Source organism: Cavia porcellus, unplaced genomic scaffold (genome assembly GCF_034190915.1).
Source record: "Cavia porcellus strain 051 isolate PalLab524CR breed Dunkin Hartley unplaced genomic scaffold, mCavPor4.1 scaffold_26, whole genome shotgun sequence".
Classification (NCBI taxonomy): domain Eukaryota; kingdom Metazoa; phylum Chordata; class Mammalia; order Rodentia; family Caviidae; genus Cavia; species Cavia porcellus.
In genome coordinates this window covers 23,074,434-23,092,056 of record NW_026947509.1, presented here as the reverse complement: position 1 = coordinate 23,092,056, position 17,623 = coordinate 23,074,434, and the positions used below count along the sequence as shown (strand labels likewise).

At 39.0% G+C, this 17,623-nt stretch overlaps 1 protein-coding gene and 1 long non-coding RNA gene across 2 annotated transcripts in view; one reads left to right on the top strand and one right to left on the bottom strand.

Moving 5' to 3' along the window:
- LOC100719991 (T cell receptor alpha chain MC.7.G5-like) overlaps positions 1-17,623 on the top strand; it is a 556,517-nt gene that overhangs the window by 146,291 nt on the left and 392,603 nt on the right.
- Positions 5,301-7,779, bottom strand: LOC134473231 (uncharacterized). Its single transcript, XR_010043376.1, has 2 exons — positions 6,893-7,779; positions 5,301-5,375 (listed from the first exon to the last, which is right to left on the bottom strand). It is a non-coding gene; the product is annotated as an uncharacterized LOC134473231 (long non-coding RNA).

Genomic DNA, 17,623 nt, shown 5'->3' with positions numbered 1-17,623 from the left:
TCAGAAGGTCACATATTGTATAATTCCATCTATACAAAATGTCCAAAAATTCTACAGAAAAGAAAACCAGATTAGTACCCATGCGGTTCACAAGGGAAAGTCATTTGTGAATGCTAATAGGTACAGAGTTCTTTATTTGGGTGGTAATTAAAATGTTCTACAATGATGGTGATGATGGCACAACCCTATAAGGATGCTTAAAAAACTAAATTATACTTGTTTTATACAAATGAGTTGCATGATGTGTGAATTCTACCTCAACAAAGCTGTTCCATAAAAATAAAAAGTACAGTGTTTACTGTTGTTTTTAGTAATGAATGGTACATAAAAGTTCTAATGCTTGTCTGATTTTTGTATAATATAACTAGATGACATCATGAATCCTACATTTTAAATTTCTTTAGAAACCCCATCAATTTTATTTGTGCATTTATACCAGTACTGAATTAATATTTTAATTTTATAATCTGATACATAGTAGATGCACAAGACTAGTTATTAAATTAATTATGGCTTCATAAATATCATGTCAAATACTGCCATGTTCTCAAAACCAGAAATTTCCTGTTCTCGATTTGTGAAATTCTTTTTCTTTTTCTTTCTTTTTTACTGAGAATGGGGAAATAATTGATGCACAATTCAAATTTTCTTTCCTTATAGGTCTAGTATTTCATTTACTTTTACTGTTGGATACTTTCATCTCCTCATAATATAAGTAAAAATTAATACATTAACCTGACAAATTATTGCTAAATTCTTTTCTGTGCCAAATCCAACATTATGTGATAAATAACACAGGTTTGGAGTTGCCCTCAAGCATAGAAAGAATAAGATGATGTAGCAATAAAAGGAGTTTAACCATTGAGAAAGCATCACAGAATTCTAAATCCCCAAAGTGGCTGCAAATAATTTAATCTTTGAGTTTTACAATAGGAAGCTCTTCACCGAGGCCTCCTCCTAGAGGGAGGTATCATATCAAAAATTTCTATCCTTAGAAAGAAACACAAACTTACCTGAAATAGTCCCTAGCTTTAAATAAGCACATATGGACATTCACCAGAGGGGCTGCCCTGGCAGCAAACCAAGCGTCTTCCAGGGGAAGGAAAGATATCACTGAGCTGTACTTGCAGTCACCCTTTTTGTTAGCTTTTACTTTAAAGTCTCTTTTTTATTTTTTTTTTAATTTTATTTTAAAGAGGGTAGAACTAAACATAAACAGAACAAAGCAGATCAAAAGAAAACAATGTAAGTGACATAGATTTCAAAGCAAGACAACAGGAGATTATCACTGGCTACTACAATATCTCTTGTTTTCTTCTTGTCCATATCTTCACACACAATGAATTCATACAAAACAAAATAGTATTAAACTGATCAAAACAGCGTGATGAAGGCATTATAGGCCTTCAAAACCAGAAACAGGGAAATCACAAGGGCTGCAATAATGTCTCTTGTTCTTTTCAAAATAGCTGCCCATACCTTTATACACTGAAATTAAACACAACAAAACAGACTCAAACCATTCTGAACAAAGAATAGAAGCATTACTGGATTTCACAGCATGATGATATGAAATCAGCAATGCATACCATAATGTCTGTTTTCCTTCAAAGTAGCTGTTCATTTCATCATGCACAATATAATCGATTCTCATAAACTATTTAGAAGTTCTAGGCATGTATAAGCCTCTACATGTATACCTACCCTTTCTGCATTACATGAAAAAAATTTAAAAAACAGATTATTAGAAAACTAAGAAACAAAACAGACAAGTAAATAACAATAGCAAAGAGCCCAAAACACTGACAATATAGGCCTTCCAAACACGGTGGTAGGAACATAGCTAGAGGTGTTATTTTACATAAAGTCTCTTTTTTAATACATGCACAGCTTCAAAGTCATGGGTAAACCCTTTCTCAGATGCAGGGAAATAACTGAACCCATCTTCGTGGAAAGCAAAGAGGTAAGTTGAATCAACGGGAACAAACATTTTGTTCTAACCGCTAGGAAAATAAGAGAGGAACACTTGAGCCCCGGAATTTGAGACTGACCTAGGAAATACAGCAAAACCTCAGCACAGAGCCTACCAAGGTCCTGGCTTCCGCTCCTGGACAGATAGATAAATAATTAGATATATGTTATAGATGATAGATAGATAGATAGACAGACAGGTAGATATGACTAATACAGAGTTCAATTTTAAATGGTCAAATATTTATTGATATAGTGAATTAATGGGCTCAGCCATCAGAAAGAGAGGTAATTTTAACTATTTCTTGAAATTTTATCTATTAAACTTAATCGCTTTTGCAGTGCTGGAATCAAGCATAGGCCTTCATAAATGCTAGGCAAGTCCTCTACCACTAAAGTACTTCCCCATCCCTTCTTTCCTATTTCTTTAGTAGTTGCTTTTGAGAATATCCAGAAAAAGAGTTTCATATTTTCTTCCTAATTTCTCAAATGGCATCATTTCATTTTCCTCTCCCTTTTCATCTCTTCCTTCTCTTCTTTTTCCCTCAGTGTTTTCAATGGATGTCACTCATAGACATAGGCTGCTGACGATAAAATATACATTAGCAGGACTCTCATATAAGATAACATTGGATACTACAAGGTACCTGTGCCTGACTCAGAGCAGAGGCACCCAGCAATGCCCATCTAAAACATGATTGAGACACTGTTTTGCTCCAGGCTCCAATTTGAGAATCCTGATCCCCAGACAACTTAGCTTTTAGCCTCATGCAAACTTTTTTCTATCATAATGTTCACACCAATATTACACAATTATGAAATTATTTTTGTAATATATATTACAAATAATCTCTTCTGCTATATCACTTGATTTTAATCTCATCTTATGGTAATTTATATCAAAAGATGTTTCAAACTCTTGAAGTTAAATTACATGTTAGTGTTTCTAAGACTTAACAGAAAGTCTCTTCCCTTTATAACGTGGAGTTGAACTTGATTTCTTGGAATTAAGAGTATTTCCTACCAGCTCAATGGAGCACCAAGCTGTGAATTAGGATGTATTATCTTTACTGTAAAGAAGGGAAAAATCTTTTTTCGATGATTTTGTTTATTCAACCTTATTTGAGCTTGACCCTCATAAAGGATTCCAATACAAACTTCAAAATAGGGATATACATCAGGAAACATTCCTTTATTTATTTATTTATTTATTTATTATTTTTTAAAAAGAAAAATAATACAAGTAATGATACAGAATTTCAAAATAGGATGATAGGAAATTAACAATGGTCTTGATTGTATCGCTTTACCAGAAAAGTCTCGAGTTTATCCTTCTTTATAGCTGGGTAGCCCTCCATTATACAACACTACTACATCTTTCTTTCTATTTCTCAGTTGATGGGCATTTGGGTTGTAGCCAAGATTTAGCTATTGCAGATTGTGCTGTGCACCAGCTCAGGAGAACAGCCACATTTCTTCTCACAGGCTATGAGGAGTTCTGGGTTTAGAGGTCTCAGGAATAGAAGAAGGTGGAAAATTTATCATTGGTATTGTGGTTTTGAACAATATTTCCCTGTACAACACAAACAAACATACTCAGATATCAGGTAGGGTGAAGGAGAAGAGCTCTGAGAGTGCTTAGAAACCTGAACTTTCCATTCACCAGCACTTAACAAGCAAGAGCTAATCTCCTGGATATGCAAGAAGTTCTTACAAGACAAGGCAAACACTCATCTTTTAAATAAGCCGAAAATTTGAATAGGCACTTCACCAAAGACCTAAAATGATAAATAAGCACACAATGCTCAAAATAGCCATAAAGGAAACACAAATTAAAACAAGAGATACTACTACCATCTAGAAGAATGACTAAAATAAAAATGAATGACTATGGCTAGCATTCATGAAGTTGTGGTGCAAGCAAAACTCTCATCACTGCTACTGATAATGTGACTAGTTCAGCCATTTAAAAAACAGGTCTACTGTCTCCTGAGCAGCTAAATATGCATCTATCCCATAACCTAGCATAATCTCCTTCAAAAAATAAAAGCTATGTCCATCAACTGACCGGAGCCGCGGAAGACAGGAGGCCAAACTCGAGCAGGATCAGCTCTCAAACTTTATTACGTACAGCGAACCGGACCTAACAAGGTCCGCCACCCTCAACGTTGATTCCTCTTCAGCCGTTGGGGGCAGGAACAACCTCTTATAAGGGGAAGCAGTATCCAATCACAGAGAAGCGCGCCTAACAATCTGATAGGCTAGCGTCACGGGTAACTGGGCAGATATGACAATTTGGCGGGCTTGTTCAGGCCGGGAAGAACCCGGAAGCAGGAAATGGGCGCCATCATAGGCGGCTTCCCACATCTCCCCCTTTTTTATTTATTAAAATAGGATGGTCTGTGGGTCCCTCCAAGGTGTCTATGACCTTGTTGCTGTTAGACACCTAGGAGTGGGCCTACCTTGTAGGCCGAGGCATGAGAGAATGTAGAGGTCTATACCCTGCTGTGCATCACCCTGTTTTGTGCATATCCTTGCGCCAGGACCATGCTCAAGGTGAGTGGTTCATTTTTTCGCAGGGCCAGGCTTTTGTGAACCGAACCTGGATGCATATAGACATTCATTCCTGCCTTCCCCCCAACCTTTGGGGCAGATGGCACTGCAGTACCCTTGGTCTCGCATCTCAATGCCAATAATTTGACTCCAGAAGGGACCCCTGGCCTTATAGGCCATGTATATCTGAGTGGAGCCTGTCTTAGGTTGACCGGGAGGGCTTTTCCCGTCTTACCCGTCATTGGCTTGCCCACTCAGCTCTTATAGCTGATGTTCTGCAATGTGAAGGAGATATGCGGCGGCCTGCTGGCCTGATGGGCCACCTGCTGCCATTTGCATGGCTGCCATAGCTGTGATCTTAACCTGCTGCTGAGTTTGTATGAGGCGATCTAACAAGCATTTAATAACCACAAGCCCTACTAGGATAGCCATGGCAATTAGGATCCAAAAAGAGGTAATCGTGGGACAGAAGGAAGAGAAATGGAGGGTCGACCGGAGTTAAGCGGGTGGGTCATAATCAAGGACTGTTTGATTGATGGTGTAAACCCTGGGTGAGGCGGGCGAGGCCACCGAAAAAGGTGCCAATGTGGGCGGGTGGTGCCAAGGACCCCAAAGATATTGTGGTGGTTCTGTGGAATCTGAGCATGATTAATAGGAACCCACAGAATAGAAAAAGCTCCAAACCAGACATTTTAGTTTGTAGATGGTCTCGGGCGCTGAGCGTCAGTCCCAGAAGGGTCGAGTTGACTTGTGTCCGCGGGCTTATCCTCCTGTGCTTTATCAGGAACTGGTGGGGAGTTTACTGCTCGCATCAATCTTTCCGGGACCCACAGCGGTTCGCGACCTGGTTCCTGTGGGAAGACACAAACCGCACCTCGGGTCCAACTAACCACTGGATCCGGGCCCATCCATTGTCCTGTAAGGACATCTTTCCATCTCTCCAGCCCTTTGTCGGCCGGGGACGGGTTATTGTGCTCCATGGCAGGGGAATGATTATTATGATTAAGGTTTAAAAAATTTATGGTAAAGAGTGCCAATGATATTCTTCCTTTGGGCGTTAGGCCGTGGCACAATTCACGGCACAGGCGTGTCCACTCTTAAGGACCTATTTTTGTTAGTTCTTAGGACATCACGGCACTCCTTAGTGCACTGTTCAAAAATCAATTGTTTTATGAGAGGGTGAGCCGCCTCAGCATCTGGAAAAATCCTGTTAGCGGCCTCAAGCATGCGGGCCACAAAGTCTGAAAATGGCTCTCCCTGCCCTTGTATAATTTTTGTAAGGTGACCCGTATGTTCTCCCTTTCCAGCCAGCCGTCTCCAGGCCTGGAGGCCACAGCGGCTAATTTGTTCATAAACCTGGCGAGGGTATTGAGTTTGATCTTCCTCAAAGGCTCCTTGCCCTAATAGCATATCCCTGTTCCACTCTCTCTGGTTATTTTCCCTGTTGGCTGCCGCCTGCTCTACACAGAATTCCTCATTCCAGGACTTCCAATCTAAATATTGTCCGGGGGAGAGGCAGGCGCGTGCCAGCTGGGTCCAATCTCCAGGAGTTAAAAGCAGACCTGCCAATGCCTCTAAAAGCGCCATGGTAAATGGCGCATTGGGCCCATAAGCTGAAACTGCGTCCTTGATAGCTTTAAGTTGTTTAATTTCTAAGGGCTCATAATATCCTCCTCCTCCCCTGCCTCCTACTTGTACCGGGAATGCATGGAGACCGGAACACTCAAAGGGAAGCCGCGACCATACCCTCTGGTGGAAGGAACGTCCTCCTCCCTCCCCAGATGGGGGCGCAGAAGGCAACCCAGGAAGTAGCTCTCCCTTTAACCAGGGCGGTGCCATAGGTTGTGGTGGCAGCCCAGGGAGCAACTCCTCTTCCGGCCACGGCGGTGCTATCTTCCCGAGCCCTGAATTCGCGAACTTGCCAAAGGGCGGAAGGGCTTAGTGGGGCCTGGCGCCCTGAAGGGGGTGATCGTGGGTCACGAACTTGCCAAAGGGCGGAAGGGCTTAAGGTCTTCCCGTAAGGCGGAGTAGCTCGGGCAGGGTGGTGTTTGGTTCCCCTTTTTATCTTCCCGAGCCCTGAATTCCTCTTTAAGCTGTGCAGGAGGGTCCTGTTTAGCGAAGACAACCTCCTCTTCTGAACCTTAATTAGAGCCCTGAGGGTCCTCCGGAGACCCACAATCGGCAGTGGCTCTGGGCTCCTCTGAGCATTCCGATCGAGCTCTATCAAAAGCCTGTCGGGCTGTATTAGCGAAGCGAAAGCAAAACAGATGCAAAGGGAAAAGAAAAGAAAAAAAAACCCAGCGTCCACTCGTGTGGCGCTCAAAATCTGTTAGGTGCGTCCACCCAACCCAGGTGACCCAGTACTCACCTGTCCCGGGAACCGCTGTATCTCACGTAGCTGATCAGGGTGAAGAGAAGAGGTGCTCGCGGCCTTCCGTTGTTATTGGGCCAGGTCCTCCGTCGTACCGCAGGCGACAGCAATCGCACCTCCCGGCCGAAGAGGCACGTCGCTGAGTCTTTTATTCCCCGTACGGGGGCCACCAGATGACCGGAGCCGCGGAAGACAGGAGGCCAAACTCGAGCAGGATCAGCTCTCAAACTTTATTACGTACAGCGAACCGGACCTAACAAGGTCCGCCACCCTCAACGTTGATTCCTCTTCCGCCGTTGGGGGCAGGAACAACCTCTTATAAGGGGAAGCAGTATCCAATCACAGAGAAGCGCGCCTAACAATCTGATAGGCTAGCGTCACGGGTAACTGGGCAGATATGACAATTTGGCGGGCTTGTTCAGGCCGGGAAGAACCCGGAAGCAGGAAATGGGCGCCATCATAGGCGGCTTCCCACAATCAACATTCATATAGTAGGTAGGAGAATGGTACTTGGAAATAATTCAAATATCAGCAACAGATGGTTCTATATAATAGAAAACCGTAAGGAGCTAGCACAGAAAGATTTCTGTTATGGATCATATGTTTGTATCCCCATAAAAGCATATATTGAAATCTTACATGAAGCTATAAGGATAGGAACCTCAAAATGAGTTTAGTGTTCCTGTAAGAAAAGATACCAGAAAGCGTGTTCAACATCTTCACCATGTGAGGACACAGCAAAAGAATGTCTTCTGTATGCTGGCAAAAAAAAAAAACACACCAAAAGACACATTGACTGGTACCTTGATTTTAAACTCTAGATCTATGACACAAATAACTTTGTATTTTTAAGCCACCTGATCTATGACATTCTTTATGGCATCCCACACTTCCTAGTACAGTCTCAAAAGAAATATGCTGAGAGGAACCACACAGAAGCAATTATATCTTGTATGATTCTATTTAAATAAAACTTCAGAAAATTCAAACTGATTCATTTTAAGAGTAGTCACAAGACACAAAATCAACTTTTAAAATCAATGACTTTTCTCTAATACCAACAATGCACTAGCTGAGAAAGAAATCAGGAAGACAATTTCACTCACTATAACTTCATAAAACAGTACCTAGAGATCAACTTAACAATGAAAAACCTCTGTGTGAAATTACAGAACAGTGATAAATTGAAGAAGACACTAGAAGATGGATTTGGGGCTTTTATTAGTTTTGTTAGCATATATTGATTATAAAGAAGAAAGGTTTGTATTGTGGCAAAATAAATAGGGGAAAATGTGTCCTCTGGGCTTCTGCTCAATGATCTTATTGTATCAAAGCCTGTGATTTCTTTTACCTGTGTGAAAAGTAACTTTTAAAGACTTCCTAAATTACTTTCTGGTGTGGTTGCACTTGGAAAAGCATTTTTAAATAGTGACTTTGTATTTCTAGTTAATAACCCTAAAGTATTTACCAGGAAATTCATTCTGAATCTGAGAGAGTGATTTGTTCTCCTGTGAGTCCATCAAAATAATATACAATAAACAAGGTCATGGAAGAATCAGGTGACAAGGTAATGGCTGCCTGTTAAGAGAGACATCCTGCCTTGCCATCCCTGGCATACAATCATTCCTAGTCAGACACAGTCTTTTCAAGATGCCTCCCTGTCTCAGGGAAGCAAACTGACCTGTGCAAGGATCCTAAAGCACTCAGCCTTGGATATGAGTGGGAGATATAAATGCCTCAATATTCCCATTTGCCAATAGATGCTTCTGTAGAGAGATTTAGTTTTTCCTGGATTTATCTCTGTAATGTTTTCATGCCGTAATACACCAATATCGATGATAAAACTATACCTAATAGACCTAATACCTAATACATCTATACCTAATATCTATACACCTAATACCTATACACCTATACCTAATACACCTATAACTATATATAGGTATCAAATATATTTCTTTTCTCTTTACTGACACTATTTCTTTCATATAAGTTTTTATATTTTTTGTTTCTTTGCTACATTAATATCTATTAAAGCTCTCTCTGTATGTTATTGTATTGTTAATTGTTTTTTTTAACTGTCACACTTTCTTCATTGTAATTTAACTTTTTTCATTTATCATTAACATGTATTTGAAAATGCCTTTCAAACATACAGGGAGAAGCCAAATGGGTCTCTAATATTATATGATTTCTTGTATGTTTCCCTCTTCATTTTCAATGCTTTGAATATTTTTTACACTTAAAGTAATTTACATTTGAATGTCAAATTTCATTATAACCCTTTCTGCTCTATTAGTCTTAGCTCCTAGCATCCTTTATTTTACATAAATTATTCTTTACTTTAAATTGGTTGATACTCATTTTATTAAAGTTCTACAGTCATATTTAATTAATGCCACTATTTCCAATTGAGAGTTTAGCATAGTTTTATCTTCTGTTAATGTTACAACTTGTTTTATGCTATTTAAATGGTACCATTCTAAAATAGTAGTTCAGGAGCTGCCATGATTGGTAGGAAGAGGCTCCAAAATGGGCTCCTGCTCATGTCATTGACCCAGAGTTATAGTGACTTGTAGAGAGAGAATTTGAGATGGACCCCATTCCTGCCATTGACTCAGAGCTTCAGTGACTGGTGAAAAGTCACTTTGAGACAGATTCTTTGATCTCTTCACTGGTGGGACTCAGGGACCAGAGATCAGCAGAAATGCCAGCAATACAGTAAGACTCCAGCTGAAAAACACATGATGGACAGACAGGACCAGTGGTGCAGAAAATCCCAAAGCAGCAGTAACACTACAAGCCAGGAGGTGGTGAGTTAGGTGAACCAGCTGTGTGTTTGGGGACAAAGACACACAGACTAGAAGTGTGCAGGTAGGGCCACTTTTTCTTTTTTCTGTTCCCTATTCTTTTCTTTCTTCTATCTTTTCTATTTTCTTTTTTTAAAATAGTTGAGGAGAATTTCAGTCACAGAAAACTAATCCTACCTCATAAATCCAGAGACAAAGATGAGAACCAAACCCAGCACAAATCCACCTGCAATCCTGGCTAGAGTACATATTCTAGGATCAGACTGGGATGTCCCACAGACCTGTAGACACTAAAGGAATCTCACTGCTTTTATTTTTCTCTGTCTGAAGGGTTTTCCTCTTAGTAATCCACCCAGCTAGCATGTTTTGTTTTGTTTTTTGATCTTTATTTTTTTGTGTGTTGCTGTTTTTGTTTGTGTTTTTCCCCCTTTGTTTTCTTTTCTTCTCTCTCTTGTTTTGTCCTGTTTTGTTTTTCTTCCTGTAGGTTTGGTGCTTTTTTCTCTGTGTGTGGTTATTTTTGTTTCCATTTTTTCATTTTTCTATTTTTTCTGGCTTTTTTCTTCTTCCTCTTTTCTACTTACTTTTCCCTCTCATTCATGATTTAGATCTCTATACTTTCCCTTTGTATTATTCCACTTGTATTCTTCCTCTCTTTCATCAACTGATTTGCTAGACTTTATGAGACTTTCATGTGAGTAAACATTGTTTCTTCACTTTCTGGTTCACTTCAACACTCCCAGGCTTTCTCTTCCAATCCTTCGCTCTTGTATCCTGCAGTTACCCAAAACTTGATGACCATCCTTTGCTCACCAAATGTGTCCGTACTATACTTAACCCACCCACCTCTCCCTAATACCCCTCTCCCTCTTAACCACCCCCCACAACAGGGTAATAACACTTTACTAAGTGTAAAATTATTGCATACAAGTTCCTGCTATAAGATGGATCATGCTATATAACTATAGAACTTGTTCCTATGATTAAAGATGTCAAGCTAATTGTTGTCATTTTTGGTAGTGTATTACTTTAATCAGATGCTATTCCTGTTATAATCAACTTTTCTCCCCTATATGACAACACTGAGATTGCAAAGGGTCATAACCATCACCATAGTCCAGTACCAAAATAATGGACCTTGAGTCAAATAGATAGTAGCTTCACATTCTTAATATTTTGGGAAGGTAGGTTCTTAGGATACACAGAAGGACCAAGAACCATTTATATCTAGAAGACATCCCTGAGGAACAGACATCACCTAGGAAAGTCTCAACACAAGGGATAAAGCTAACATAAAAATATCTGGAAATATCCACACAGAAAACAAAATAAAATTGAAAATTACAAGAGGAAGAAGCAAAATGCAACCCCAAATGCCCAGCCCACCAGAACACATCCAATGCATAAAGAGATACAAGATATCATTAGATCACCACTGGAACACTCTGAAATGATAGCAGCAGAAGTGAAAAACAAATGGAAGAGGCCATAGAAAAGTTAATATCTAAGGTACAAAAGAAATGCCAATCAAAATGGAAGAAATTAAAGCAGACAGATAAAGAAATAGAGGAGCTTACGAAAACATTGGAAACCATAAAAACCCAACATAGACAAGAAATTGAGTCAATGAAATACATCCAAACAAACATCCAAGAGTTTGAAAAAACTCCAATGACAGTATATGCAACAGATTGAATGAAGGCAAGAATACATTATCAGAACTAAAATTCAGGGATGTGACTAGTAGCCAAGAAAAGAAAGATATCTTAAAAGTAGCAAGGGACCACAAAAAAATCAATCCAATAAGAGAACAACATAAGACGATTGGAATGAGTGAGAAGGTGGAGACAGTGCAAAAGCCATTAAAAATCTCTTCATAGAAACCTCTTTGCAGAAAACCTCCCAAACATGGGTAAAGAATTTAACATACAAATAAATGAAGCTTATAGAACTCCAATAGCCATGACCAAAATAAATCTATACCAAGACATGCAACAATCAATATTCCAGAAATTCAATGTAAGCACGAAGTATTAAAAGTAACTAGCTCTAGCCAAGCAGGGTGGCACATGCCTGTAATCCCAGCAATGAGGAGGCTGAGGCAGGGGATCATTGCAAGTCTGAGACCAGCCTGGGCCACAAAGTGAACTTAATGCTGACTGAACTGCATAGTAAGACCCTATCTCAAAAAGACCCAAAAAAGCAACTAGAAAAAAGAAACAAATTGCCTATAAAGGAAAGTCCATGAGAATCAGGTTATCCCTTAATACAAACCCCCAAATCAAGGAGAGTATGGAGTGAGGTATTTCAAGACATAAAAGCAAACAAATTTCAATCCAGATTGATCTATCCCATAATACTATCTTTCAAATTCAGTGAAGAAAGAAGATACTTGCATGACAAAGAACAACAGAACAAAGTCATGACTACCAAGCCAGCTCCACAGAATTCTCTAAAGGATGTGTTAGAAAGAGATAGTGAAAACCACAAACTCACAAACACCAATAGACAGAAACTAGCAAGCAGGGCAAGCAATTAAACAGAGGAGAAAGACAGGTAGCCAACAACAGGAAACTAACATGAAAAAGATAAGCCAATACTTATCAGTTACAACCATCATTGTAAATGGTCTCAACTCTCCAATAAAAAAAACAGAATATAAGAATGAGTCAAAAAATAAGATTCAACATGCTGCATTCAAGCAACACATTTACGGCCGGGAATTTAGCTCAGCAAAATAAGCATCTGCCTTGCAAGCACACAGTCATAAGTTTGAGCCCTGGTATCACACACACACACACAAAAATTTAATCCAGAAAGAATTTCATAGACTAAAAGTTAAAGGATGGAAAACAATGTTCCATGCCTCAGTAACCCAGAAAAAAGCAGAAATAGACTTCCAGGTAGCCACCTGCGAAACACACCACAACAATCCCTACCTAAATGTGCAGCCATAGGACTCTGCCTGGAACCTAGTAGGCCCCACCCAGTGCCCCCAAACAGTGTGGGGCCTTTATGTTATCACTGAGGTCCTGGGTGGGTCCTGCCCAGCCACTGCCAGGTAACTAAGAGCCTCCATGTGTGAGCTAAAGCCTACCACAGCAATCCCTACCTAGCTGTGTAGTTGTAGGTCTTCACTTGGAACCAGGTAGAACCATACCCAGAGACTCCAAGCAACTGGGGTGGTTTGATGTGCCTCATGGCATGAGCTGAAAGCCTGCTCAGTACACTCCATGTATCATTCAGCCTTACAACACCACTCAGAACATGGTAGGGCCCTGCCCAGTGAACTCAAGCAGCTGGGAAGCTTTAGTGAGCCATATGGGGGCTGCTGAAGGTCCATCTAGTCACACCCCCCATCTGGGGAGCCTTTAAGTGCCACTAGGAATCTGGGGAATACAGGAAAATGACAAAATGAAAGAGTAAAATGCAATCTCAAACCTCCAGCCTATCCCAAACAAGCCTAGGAGACATGGACATAGAAGAAAGTATAAGCCATAAACCTGAAACTTCTAAAATGATAGCAACTGGAGTAAGGAAGCAACTCCATGAAGCTGTAAAGGGACTCAGATCAGAAATAATCTCCCAAGTAAAAGAAATGATAAACATAATAAAAGAAATGCTAAACACATCTAAAGAAGACATAGTTTAAAAAATTGAGGAGCACTGCAAAAATATGGAAACTTTGCATGAACAAAATAAGAAATCAATAAAATGCATGAAACAGATTCAAGGAGATATCTAGGAAATCAAAAATTCCATCAAAACCTGGCACACTCACCTGAATGAATGTGAAGATAGACTTTCAGACCTAGAAAAGAAGACTGTAGCTAGTGAACAGGAAAGAAAAGACATTTAAAAATAGCAAGTAATCAGGAAATAATAATTCAACAGTTGCAAGATGATGCACAGAAAAATAATATAAAATTGATAAGTGTTAGTGAAAAATAGGGTGACAACACAAAGGATATCAAAAAATATTTACAGAAATAGTAGCAGAAAATTTCCCAAACATGGGAAAGGAAACTGTTATGCAGTTAACTAAAGCATGTAGAACTCCAAATAGCCATAAACCAAAATAAATCTACAGCCAGACATATAATAATCAAATTCCCAGAAATTCAACATAAGAACAGAATATTAAAAGCTGCTAGAGTAAAGAGACAAATCACCTATAAAGGAAAGCCCATCAGAATTACAGCAGACTTCTCAACACAAACAATGAAGTCAAAAGAGTTTGGAGTGAAGTATTTCAGGTCCTAAAGGAAGACTTCCAACCCAAAAGTACCCTGAAAAACTGTCCTTCAAAACTGATGGAGAAACAAGACATTTCCACAACAAAGAACCTCTGAAGAACTTGATGACTGCCAAACCAACCCTGCAAAGAATACTGAAAGATATTCTCGATAGACATAAACACAACTATGACCCCAAGAACACCAACAGAAAAAGACAGAAAAAGTCACTAAGCAGGGCAGACAATCAAGGAGAGGAGAAAGGTAAAGAAATAATAGCAGAAAGAATGACGTGACAAAAGTGAGCCATATATATATATCACTTATAGCCATTGATGTAAATGGCCTCAATTCACCCATTAAAAGAAACAGACAGAATGGATCAAGAAACAACATCCAACCATATTCTGCGTACAAGAAACCCCTCTAATCCAAAAAGAAATTTATAGACTGAAAGTCAAAGGATGGGAAACAATACTTCATGTAATAGGAACCCAAAAAAGCAGGGGTAACTGTACTGTTTACAGACAATGTGAACTTCAAACCAAGAATGACCAGAAGAGATGAAAATGTCACTACATACTAGTTAAGGGAAAACTTCAAGAGGAAGAGATAACAATCTTAAATATATATACACCAAATATAGGAGCACTCAGCTATGTAAGACAAATATGAACAGAAATGAAAAATCAAATAAGCAATAACACAATTATAACTGGAGACCTTAACACCCTTTTGACACAATGAGACATATCAACTAGATTGAAAGTCAGCAAATGAATAACAGACTTGAACCAAACTTGTGAACAAATGGACTTAGTAAATGTATACAGAATGTTCCACTCAACATCAGAATATACATTCTCTAAAATAGACCATGTATTCACCCATAGAACATTCTTACATAAAGCAAAAAAATTGAAATTATCCCATGTATACTATCTGATCATAGTGCTGTAAAACTGGAAATTAATGACAAAAGATGCTGTAAAATCTCCATTAACAAATATAAATTGAACACTACACTCCTAAGCAATCAGAAGGTCACAGAGGTAATTAAAGAGGAAATTTAAAAATCTCTGCAAGCAAATGAAAATACAAATACAATCTATCAGAACCTGTGGGATGCATGAAAGCAGTTTGCTGTACACTAGCAAAAAGAGCTTCATAATGTTTGTGTTATGCCTAAGTTATATGACCAAAGTACCTATAACATGTCATACTGTTCTGTATGTGCCATTTTTCTGGGTGACCTAATTGATATTTTAATCAATGCTCCCCTCTGCAAAGAACTGTAAATTCCTGGGAATCTGACCTAATTGATATGTTAACCATTGCTGCCCTCTACACAGATGTTATCTAAAATTGAAATTAAAAGTCTGGAAAGTTTTGAGGGAGACACACAGCTGAATAACCCAATTTCACTTAATTAAATTGAAAAAGAAATTAGAACTTTACAAAGAAAAGCCCAGGTCCTGATGGATTCACAGATGATTTCCACAAGAAATTCAAGGAAGACTGATAGAACTGTGGGGGGAGGAGAACGGGCAGCGGCTGAAAAGATAAGAAGTATAAAATATAAATAACCTTTATTCTGGGAATGTGGGGAGAGACACCCCCGACCCCCTGGGGTGTGGCATCTCCACCCTGTAGAGTGAGGCACAGAAGTAGCCTCGGCTTGGGGTGGAACCTAAGGGGGGTATTAGGGATGCACAGGTAGCCCATTGGTCTTTGTTTGGCGCCAGGGGCAGATTCCTAAGGGAGGGGGAGATAGGAGCTCCTTGGCTTTTACAGGCTACAATATCCAGCCTGGGCCAAAACCCTTTCAAAGACTTAATGCCAACACTCTTTAAACTCTTCAATGAAATTGAAAGGGAAGCAGTTCTCCCTAACTCATTACTGGAAGTAAATATTACCCTAATACCAAAACCAGACAAAGACCCAACCAAAAAAGAGAACTACAGACCAATATCTCTAATGAACACAGATGCAAAAATCCTCAATAACTCCCCCACCCGTTTGTAACTGGATGGTTTAGAGATCAGCCAGATCTCTAAACTAAATGCTTGTATTGTTTGGTTGATTATCCTAACCTGGGGCCAGAGGTCTGAGCTTCTCTTGGGAGGATTACAGTAGGCAATAAATCAAACATGAGGGATTTTCTTCTAGCTTGTCTTTGAAGGCCAATATTGTTTTCACTGTTTTGCTTTGTTCTGATAAATTGTTTTGCTCTATGCAATATTATGTTTTGAATGATTTTATAGTATTCTGCTTTTGTGAAGATAACATGATATATTATAGTATCTATTATTTTTATTCCAGTATCCTGCTCTGAAGTTGTGTATCAATTTCACTGCGTTATCTTGATTGGCTTTGTTCTATCATGTTTTGTTGTATTCTACTATCTTTAAAATTTAAAAAAAAATCAATAAAATACTGGCAAACAGAATGCAGCAAGTCATCAAGAAGATTATACACCATGATCAAATAGGATTCATACAATGAATGCAGGGATGATTCAATATCTGAAAATCAATAAGCATAATACATCGTATCAATAGAGCCAAAGATAAGAATCACATGATCATCTCAATAGATGCAGAAAAAGCTTTTGATAAAGTCTAACACTCATTCATGATAAGAATCCTATGGAAAACTGGAATAGATGGTCTCTACCTCAATCTGACAAAAGCCATCTATGAAGAACCAGCCAGCATCATATTAAATGGTCTTAACTGAAAGCTTTCACTCTAAAATCAGGAACAAGACAAGGATGTCCACTATCACCACTCTTATTCAATACAGTGCTGGAAATATTAACCAGAGCACTTAGACAAGAGAGAGAAATAAAAGGAATAAAGATAGGAAAGGAAGAGGTTATGTCATTATTGGCAGATGACATGATACTCTATACAGAAGACCCCCTAAACTTTATTGAAAGACTTCTAGATGTAAAAGCCAAAATCAGTAATGTAGCTGAATACAAAGTTAACACTCAAAAATCAATAGCATTCTTCTACACAAACAACAAATTCACTAAGAGGGAAATAAGAGAAACCATGCCCTTTACAATAGCATCCAAAAAATGAAATACTTAGGAATCAATCTAACAAAGAAAGTAAACAATCTATTTAATGAAAATTATAGTACTCTGAAAAAAGAAATCAAAGATGATCACAGAAAATGGAAAGACACTCCTTGTTCATGGATAAGAAGCATAAACATTGTGAAAATGACCATTTTCCCAAAATTGGTATACAGATTTAATGCAATTCCAATCAAAATATATTAGCATACCTCGCAGATTTAGAGAAATCATTCCTAAAATTCATCTGGCACCAGAGAAGACCTAGAATATCAAAGAAAATTCTGGGTATCAAAGACAAGCTAGGAGGCATCATAATCCTTGACTTAAAGTCACACTACAAAGCTACTGTGATAAAATCAGCATGGCAATGGAATAAAAATAGACCTGAAGATCAATGGAATAGATTAAAAGACACAACCACAACTGCAAACACACTCAGCCAACTTTTTTTTTTTTTTTTTTTTTTTTGTCTTTTTCTTTTTTATCAGTACCAGGGATCCAACTCACGACTGCCTGCTTGCAAGGCAGGAGCTTATGCCGCTGAGCTAAATCCCCAGTCCCCAGCCAATTTATCTTTGGCAAAGGGACCACTTTCACT